This window comes from Haliotis rufescens, unplaced genomic scaffold (assembly GCF_023055435.1).
Source record: "Haliotis rufescens isolate VD_foot unplaced genomic scaffold, xgHalRufe1.0.p SCAF_22, whole genome shotgun sequence".
In the NCBI taxonomy this organism is placed as follows: Eukaryota; Metazoa; Mollusca; class Gastropoda; order Lepetellida; family Haliotidae; genus Haliotis; species Haliotis rufescens.
In genome coordinates this window covers 11,498,985-11,509,529 of record NW_025963913.1, presented here as the reverse complement: position 1 = coordinate 11,509,529, position 10,545 = coordinate 11,498,985, and positions in this window count along the sequence as shown.

Below are 10,545 nucleotides of genomic sequence, written 5' to 3'. Positions count from 1 at the left end.
TACATATGACCAACCTAGGCACCACCAACAAACTACATCTGACCATCCTAGCTAGTTATGAATGTAAATGTCCTCGGATTATAGCTGGCAAATACGCATCATTTGCACATACATGGCATAAACTGACACCTGACAACCATATTCTACACTACATCTGACCATCCTAGGCACCACCAACTCTCTACATCTGACCATCCTAGGCACCACCAACACACTACATCTGACCAACCAGGGCACCACCAACACACTACATCTGACCATCCTAGCTAGTTATGAATGTAAATGTCCTCGGATTATAGCTGGCAAATAAGCATCATTTGCACATACATGGCATAAACTGACACCTGACAACCATATTCTCACTAGATCTGACCATCCAAGGCACCACCAACACACTGCATCTGACCATCCTAGGCACCACCAACACACTACATCTGACCATCCTAGGCACCAACTACACACTACATTTTACCATCCTTGCTTACACCAACTCTCTGCATCAGACCATCCGAGGCACCACCAACACACTACATCAGACCATCCGAGGCACCACCAACACACTACATCTGACCATCCGAGGCACCACCAACACACTACAACTGACCATCCTAGGCACCACCAACACACTACTTCTCACTATCCTAGGCAACACCAATACACTACATCTCACCATCATATGCACCACCCACTATCTACATCTGACCATCGTAGCTACCACCAACTCTACATCTGACCATCCTAGGTACCACCAACACTATATCTGACCATCGTAGGCACCACCTACACACTACATCTCACCATCCTAGGCACCACCAACACACTATATCCCACCATCCTAGGCACCACCAACACACTACATCTGACCATCATAGTTACCATCAACACACTACATCTGACCATCCTAGCTACAACCACCAGTCTACATCTGACCATCATAGGCACCACCAACACACTATATCCCACCATCCTAGGCACCACCAACACACTACATCTGACCATCCTAGCTACCACCAACACACTACATCTGACCATCCTAGCTACCACAAACTCTCTTCATCTGACCATCCTAGCTACCACAAACTCTCTACATCCGACCATTCTAGGCACCACCAACACACTACATCTGACCATCCTAGGCACCAACAACACACGATATCTGACCATCCTAGCTACCACCAATACAATACATCTGACCATCCTAGGCACCACCAACACACTACATCCGACCATTGAAGGCACCAACAACACACTACATCTAGCCATCCTAGGCACTACCAACACACTACATCTGACCATCCTAGGCACCACCAACACACTACATCCGACCATCCTAGCTACAACCACCAGTCTAAATCTGACATCATAGGCACCACCAACACACAACATCTGACCATCATAGGCACCACCAACACACAACATCTGACCATCCTACCTGCAAACCAACACACTACATCTGACCATCCTAGCTACCACCAGCACACAACATCTGACCATCCTAGCTACCACTAACACACTACATCTGACCATCCTACCTGCAACCAACACACTACATCTGACCATCCTACCTGCAACCAACACACTACATCTGACCATCCTACCTGCAACCAACACACTACATCTGACCATCCTAGCTACCATGAACTCTCTACATCTGACCATCCTAGCTACCACTAACACACTACATCTGACCATCCTAGGCACCACCAACTCTCTACATCTGACCATCCTAGGCACCAACAACACACTACATCTAGCCATCCTAGGCACTACCAACACACTACATCTGACCATCCTAGGCACCACCAACACACTACAACTGACCATCCTAGGCACCACCAACACACTACATCTGACCATCCTAGGCACCACCAACACACTACATCTGACCATCCTAGCATCTGACCATCCTAGGCACCACCAACACACTACATCTGACGAACCTAGGCACCACCAACACACTACATCTGACCATCCTTGCTAGTTATGAATGTAAATGTCCTCGGATTATAGCTGGCAAATAAGCATCATTTGCACATACATGGCATAAACTGACACCTGACAACCATATTCTACACTAGATCTGACCATCCAAGGCACCACCAACACACTGCATCTGACCATCCTAGGCACCACCAACACACTACATCTGACCATCCTAGGCACCAACTACACACTACATTTCACCATCCTTGCTTACACCAACTCTCTACATCAGACCATCCTAGGCACCACCAACACACTACATCTGACCATCCCAGGCACCACCAACACACTACATTTGACCATCGTAGGCACCAACTACACACTACATTTGACCATCGTAGGCACCAACTACACACTACATCTGACCATCCTAGGCACCAACTACACACTACATTTCACCATCCTTGCTTACACCAACTCTCTACATCAGACCATCCTAGGCACCACCAACACACTACATCTGACCATCCCAGGCACCACCAACACACTACATTTGACCATCGTAGGCACCAACTACACACTACATTTGACCATCGTAGGCACCAACTACACAATACATCTGACCATCCTAGCTACCACTAACACACTACATCTGACCATCCTAGCCACCACCAACACACTACATCTGACCATCCTAGCCACCACCAACACACTACATCTCACCATCCTAGGCACCACCAACACACTACATCTGACCATCATAGTTACCATCAACATACTACATCCGACCATCATAGTTGCCATCAACACACTACATCTGACCATCCTAGCTACAACCACCAGTCTACATCCGACCATCATAGTTACCATCAACACACTACATCTGACCATCCTAGCTACAACCACCAGTCTACATCTGACCATCCTAGCTACCACCAACACACTACATCTGACCATCCTAGGCACCAACTACACACTACATTTCACCATCCTTGCTTACACCAACTCTCTACATCAGACCATCCTAGGCACCACCAACACACTACATCTGACCATCCCAGGCACCACCAACACACTACATTTGACCATCGTAGGCACCAACTACACACTACATTTGACCATCGTAGGCACCAACTACACACTACATCTGACCATCCTAGCCACCACCAACACACTACATCTCACCATCCTAGGCACCAACAACACACTACATCTGACCATCATAGTTACCATCAACATACTACATCCGACCATCATAGTTGCCATCAACACACTACATCTGACCATCCTAGCTACAACCACCAGTCTACATCCGACCATCATAGTTACCATCAACACACTACATCTGACCATCCTAGCTACAACCACCAGTCTACATCTGACCATCATAGGCACCACCAACACACATCTGACCATCCTAGCTACCACAAACTCTCTTCATCTGACCATCCTAGGCACCACCAACACACTACATCCGACCATCGAAGGCACCAACAACACACTACATCTAGCCATCCTAGGCACTACCAACACACTACATCTGACCATCCTAGGCACCACCAACACACTACATCTGACCATCCTAGGCACCACCAACACACTATATCTGACCATCCTAGGCACCACCAACACACTACATCTGACCATCCTAGCTAGTTATGAAAGTAAATGTCATCGGATTATAGCTGGGAAATAAGCATCATTTGCACATACAGGGCATAAACTGACACCTGACAACCATATTATACAGACAGCTTATGGCCATACGATTGATTTATGTTCACAGCCCATGCAATATTGGTTTCGTGAAACCAAACTTAACATATTTGAATGTGAATATTAGATACTGAATTAAAAGAGATGATTGCAAAGAGAGTCTGGGAAGTAGCCAGATCTTGTGAAGGAGATGTTTTGGCAGTGTTTTCTTGGTACCAAAACCAAATGGTTCTTGCCGAGAAATAGCAAATCCCATTGTTGTTGGATATCAGTTTATCTTATATTCAAGGGGGCGGTCGTGTAGCTTAGTGGTTAAAGTGTTCGCTCGTCACGCCGAAGACCTGGCTTCGATTCCCGGGATGGGTACAATGTGTGAAGCCCATTTCTGGTATCCCTCACCGTGATATTGCTGGAATACTGCTAAAAGCGGCGTAAAACCATACTCACTCACTCACCCTTATATTCAAGAAAACCATTTATAAGCCTACTGCCACCTTTGTCTATTGTACTGTAGGTATCTTTCTATCTCGTAATAACCTCTTGGGAGTTTTACTTCTTCCTTGTAAGACCTGGTATGAGGTTTTACTTTGTGCTGGTAAGTTCTGGTGATTTGAGTAGCAGATGGAATTTCCACTTAGTGTTACAAATGTTCTAAAATCAAAGACAAGTAAAGTAACTTTTTCATTATGGATGACGGGAATCGAACATGCAACCTCACATAGCGTGTTAAGTTTCTTTACACACTGTTTTCCCACTGAGCCACGAGTGGTGTATAGGTAGAGCGTCCGCCCGTAGAGAAGGTCCGGGGTTCTATCCCCGCCGCCTCATAAAAAAGACGGTGCTTGTTGTTACCTTGTCTGGCGCTTAAACAAGGACTGGTCAGTATACTGTGTCTGATCGGGGTATTCGTGTTAAACTGCGGCATGGTATCTCAGTGGGCTAGTACTGTAAATCGGCATCAGTCCGGACTAGTATAAACAAACAAGCAAGCAAACACACACCGCTATATAACTGCCATAATCTTGGACGCGACGTTAAACTCAGTTTCACCTCACTTGGGCTGGTAATGAGAGAATGTTCAATTTTAGATGTCATGACTTTGTTTTGTCAAGCTGCACGTGTTGCTTTCTCTTGCATGCCTTGATTGCAGCTCTTTTATACCTCAACACTACTGTATTGTTTCACTTTAAGGTATCTCGGTGTTTTCTTATTCTTTTCTGTTAGTTCTTGCCTTTAAGAGGTTTATAAGTGAGATAAAGCATTCCTCCTCGGTTGTGGTTGGGGAAGCAAGACCTCGGGAGTCGACAATGTAGACATTGCCGATATGCCCTTGCCTCGGTCTAACTTGTACCCACGTGGGGAATCGACCTGGGGTCTTCGTGATGAACGAATGCTTTAACCACTGGGCTACCTCATTGCCCTGATAATAAAGTTTATCATATAATGGGTAGGTTTCTCGGCAGGATAAAGCCAACGGATAAAAACGATATCCATTGGGGTCATATGCGGATAGAGATGCAAATATCAGAGGTCAAGTAGGGACTTCTTTCAGTGTTTACAAACAAACATGGCGTCGCCCTTGTCATTCGGCGATCGAGTCAGAATTAACCATCGGGAATCTGGATAAACTAATGGGATAATTGCTATCATTATCAAAAGAACAGTCTAATATACTGAAAATCAGTGTCTAACTGTGATGTAGCTAAGGCATTTTATAAGTTTGGGCAACTTTGGAGATATAAATTTCAAAACAATTTTGCGAGTGCACGAGGCCTAGCCAAGCGTGATCAGTAGCCATATCTGTGCTTGTAGACCTCTGCGGCTTGAAACCTTCTCCACAAATTAAAATAGTTGTATTTGGCCGAAATATTTTTGAATTGTTACCTTGTTTCATTTGTTGCTCTGTGTACATCTGACTGTACTTAACGATATGACAAGACAGGCCGACTGTCAACAACGTCTGAAAGTGGCCCTGACATCTCATAGGCTAGGGTTAGAGTAGCTTCCCTTTGACAAAGGGCAGTTACTCTAGCGGACAGACCGATGGATTGCCGTGAAAGGCAATTAAAAACAATTGTTGTTTTGCGTATATATGTTGCTTCGCCACTGTATAAGAAACAGATTTAAGTTGGAGCTATATTGGCTAATGTAACAGTCCGACTGACACATCACTTACCCTGTGACGTAATAAATATTAATGCGCGTATTCCAGGAAAACTGTTTGGGGAATAAACACTATGTATTTAGCTCGCCAAGCATCACTAAATACAAAGTTTATTCCTAATGCAGGATATTTACCATCCCCGAACACACTCGCGTGATAACCTCTATTACTTGGTATGTAAATACATATTTTTAACTGTGTGTGGAACTCTGCTAGGACTGATAATGTTGATTTATCTATTGATATTTAAAATAGCTCACAGAATAGGTCGGAGTCATGTGTCTGCATGTCGTGTCATCAGGGGCACAGAGGGGCGGGAGACAGGCACAGAGTGAAGAGGTTGTGGCCAGTGCCCAGACATGCATGGACGCTCTTCGAATATAGAACTTACAAATATCCCAGTTATGGCTGTGGAAATCTTCCGGGAAAGGCAATCTGAGAAGAACAAGATAACACAGATGCTCCCTACATCCTGAAGTGCTCCAGTGGACAACAGCAACGTAGGAAACTCCTCATCTCGACCTATTTGACTCTTGTCTAAACCACAAACTGCCACTTTACATCAGGTGCATTTGTACATACATGGCAGTGAATAGTTCTAGCATTTGTACATACATGGCAGTGAATAGTTCTTGCATTTGTACATACATGGCAGTGAATGGTTCTAGCATTTGTACATACATGGCAGTGAATAGTTCTTGCATTTGTACATACATGGCAGTGAAGGGTTCTAGCATTTGTACATACATGGCAGTGAATAGTTCTTTATTTTGTACATACACAAGAAGTGAATGGTTCTTGCATTTGTACATACATGGCAGTGAATGGTTCTTGCATTTGTACATACATGGCAGAGAATAGTTCTTGCATTTGTACATACATGGCAGTGAAATGTTCTTGCATTTGTACATACACAAGAAGTGAATGGTTCTTGCATTTGTACATACATGGCAGTGAATGGTTCTTGCATTTGTACATACATGGCAGTGAATGGTTCTTGCATTTGAACATACATGGCAGTGGATGGTTCTAGCATTTGTACATACATGGCAGTGAATAGTTCTAGCATTTGTACATACATGGCAGTGAATAGTTCTAGCATTTGTACATACATGGCAGTGAATAGTTCTTGCATTTGTACATACATGGCAGTGAATAGTTCTTGCATTTGTACATACATGGCAGTGAATGGTTCTTGAATTTGTACATACACAAGAAGTGAATGGTTCTTGCATTTGTACATACATGGCAGTGAATGGTTCTTGAATTTGTACATACATGGCAGAGAATGGTTCTTGCATTTGTACATACATGGCAGTGAATGGTTCTTGCATTTGTACATACATGGCAGTGAATGGTTCTTGCATTTGTACATACACAAGAAGTGAATGGTTCTTGCATTTGTAAATACATGGCAGTGAATAGTTCTTGCATTTGTACATACACAAGAAGTGAATGGTTCTTGCATTTGTACATACATGGCAGAGAATAGTTCTTGCATTTGTACATACATGGCAGTGAATGGTTCTTGCAATTGTACATACACAAGAAGTGAATGGTTCTTGCATTTGTACATACATGGCAGTGAATGGTTCTTGCATTTGTACATACATGGCAGTGAATGGTTCTTGCATTTGTACATACATGGCAGTGAATGGTTCTTGCATTTGAACACACATGGCAGTGGATGGTTCTAGCATTTGTACATACATGGCAGTGAATAGTTCTTGCATCTGTACATACACAAGAAGTGAATGGTTCTTGCATTTGTACATACATGGCACACATACACCCAACTATCTGTACATATTTTGGGTTAGGTTACACATACACCCCACTATCTGTAAATATCCTGGGTTAGGTGACACATACACCCTGCTATCTGTAGATATCCTAGGATAGGTTACACATACACCCCGCCATCTGCAGATATCCTGGGTTAGGTTACACATACACCCGCTATCTGTAGATATCCTTGGGTAGGTTACACATACACCCACCTGTTTGTACAAATCCTGGGTTAGGTTACACATACACCCCACTATCTGTAGATATCTTGGGTTAGGTTACACATACACCCCGCTATCTGTACATATCCTGGGTTAGGTTACACATACACCCCACTATCTGTACATATCCTGGGTTAGGTTACACATACACCCCACTATCTGTACATATCCTGGGTTAGGTTACACATACATCACGCTATCTGTACATATCCTGCGTTAGGTAACAAATACACCCCACTATCTGTACATATCCTGGTTAGGTTACACATACACCCCACTATCTGTACATATCCTTGGTTAGGATACACATACACCCCGCTATCTCTACATATCCTGGGTTAGGTAACAAATACACCCCACTATTTGTACATATCCTGGTTAGGGTTACACACACACCCCGCTATCTGTACATATCCTGGGGAAGGTTACACATACACCCTACTATCTGTACATATCCTGGGTTAGGTTACACATACACCCCACTATCTGTACATATCCTGGGTTAGGATACACATACACCCCACTATTTTTACATATCCTGGGTTAGGTGACACATACACCCTACTATCTGTAGAGATCCTGGGTTAGGTTACACATACACCCCACTATTTGTACATATCCTGGTTAGGTAACACATACACTCACTATCTGTACATATCCTGGGTTAGGTTACACATACACCCCACTATTTGTACATATCCTGGTTAGGTTACACATACACTCACTATCTGTACATATCCTGGGTTAGGTTACACATACACCCCACTATTTGTACATATCCTGGTTAGGTAACACATACACTCACTATCTGTACATATCCTGGCTTAGGTTACACATACACCCAACTATTTGTACATATCCTGGTTAGGTAACACATACACTCACTATCTGTACATATCCTGGTTAGGTTACAAATACACTCACTATCTGTACCCACAATGCGGTTTCATTATCATTGTGTATAGACACATTTCGACTATTATGAATTCTTACTGCTAAACCTATCCCACCTGATATCCCATTTCGGGTGGTTGACCACTCATCTTAAAAGTACAAACACCCCGCTAACTGCAAGTATTTACATTTTATGTACATATCATGCATAAGTATTTATTCCTGCTCTTTCTTCTGCAGGCCATATCATGAACGGTGACATTTGAAGGGTATCACGTTTCACACCCTTGTGACACACATGGGGTATGTGTAACCATTTTACTTAATATGGATTACTCGTCACGATATGGCTGCAATATTGCCGATGTGACGTTAAATGTTAACTCACTCACTCACTAATATGGATTATAAGCCATTTTATCATATCATCTAATAATACTTGGTTGTAAGTAATGTAACAGAAATAATCGTGTTGCTTTGATGATTATGATATATATCATGTTTTAATATGCATATACTATATTATCTGTTGTTTCTTATTACAGAGTGTCTGTCGTGATTATTCATCACCATCGACGTCCCCCTACAACACTGGGGGTGTCAGATTACTGGTCCTGGAAGGGACCTAAAGAGGGGATGGTGTAGGCTTCTGAGTCTACACCATATAATTTGCCCACCACAATGTGAGCTTGTTTGTTCCTTTTTCTTGTTTCTCTCTGCAGAGCATGGAGAACGTCTCTTCCGTACATACTAATCTCCTCTGAGAACTGCTTTAGATATTGTGCGTTTTTTCCGTTCAGTTCTTTTCCTGATTTCAATACCCGCTCAGCTGTGATGTAGCTTTGCAATTATCGACCTTGGTTTTTGCCTTCTCCCCTGCGCAATCCCATGTATTCTTTTAAAGCTGAATGTGCTAGGGTCTATTTTCAGTTCATCCTGATTTCAGTGCTGCTGCGTTGATCTGTCACATACTCTTTCATCTGTAGATTTTCTAACTGAAGATCAGAAAGAGCCTTCGGGGCTCGGGTTGTCCAGCCTTCTAAGTCGCTGCGATTCGCTGTGCAGAGTTGCGTCCCTTGGGCACGCCAGAAACTTATCGTGGGTAATCACGGTTCACCCCGATTACATGTATGTTTCTATGTTTGTCAGGGCCATACCCGTGCTTGTGGGTTTCACCATCATGATAAATGATAAATGTCTGAGACCTGAGTTACTTTGGACACACCAACCTAAATAACCACCTAAAAAATTTAAAAAACACACTACAGGTAACTGCCCACACTGCAAACAACTAGAAACCCCAGAACACGCACTCATCCACTGCACACACTACCTAACACATCGAACCGCATTACAAACCACCCTCAATCTAAACAAGACTGTCACTCTAGAAGCAATACTAAACCCACAAAATAAACTAGAAAACTTCAAGGCCTTAGGCGTATTCTTAATCAAAACGGAACTACCGGTAATAAAACGCATCTAAAAACAAAATAATCTACCAAATCAAAATCACATAAACAAACAAACATCCACCATACCCAGCTCCCTTAGTTCTCCTCCCCAACCCCATCGGCATCTATTCCAAATCTCAAAATTCCCAAATTCGATATAAGCAACCCCTAAAGCCCCCTCTTGGGTTGCTCACACCACTTTCGCCCCTTTAGGAAACACATTAAATGGCCTGGCCGGGCCCATGTGCGAAATACGCATCAGTCGGAAAGCGCACGTTAAATCTCCAAAGTAAGTAAGTAAGTAAGTAAGTCACTTTGGGCTTTCCTCCCACATTAAGCCGACACGCTGTGATATATAACTGGAATACTGTTCCAAGCGACTTCA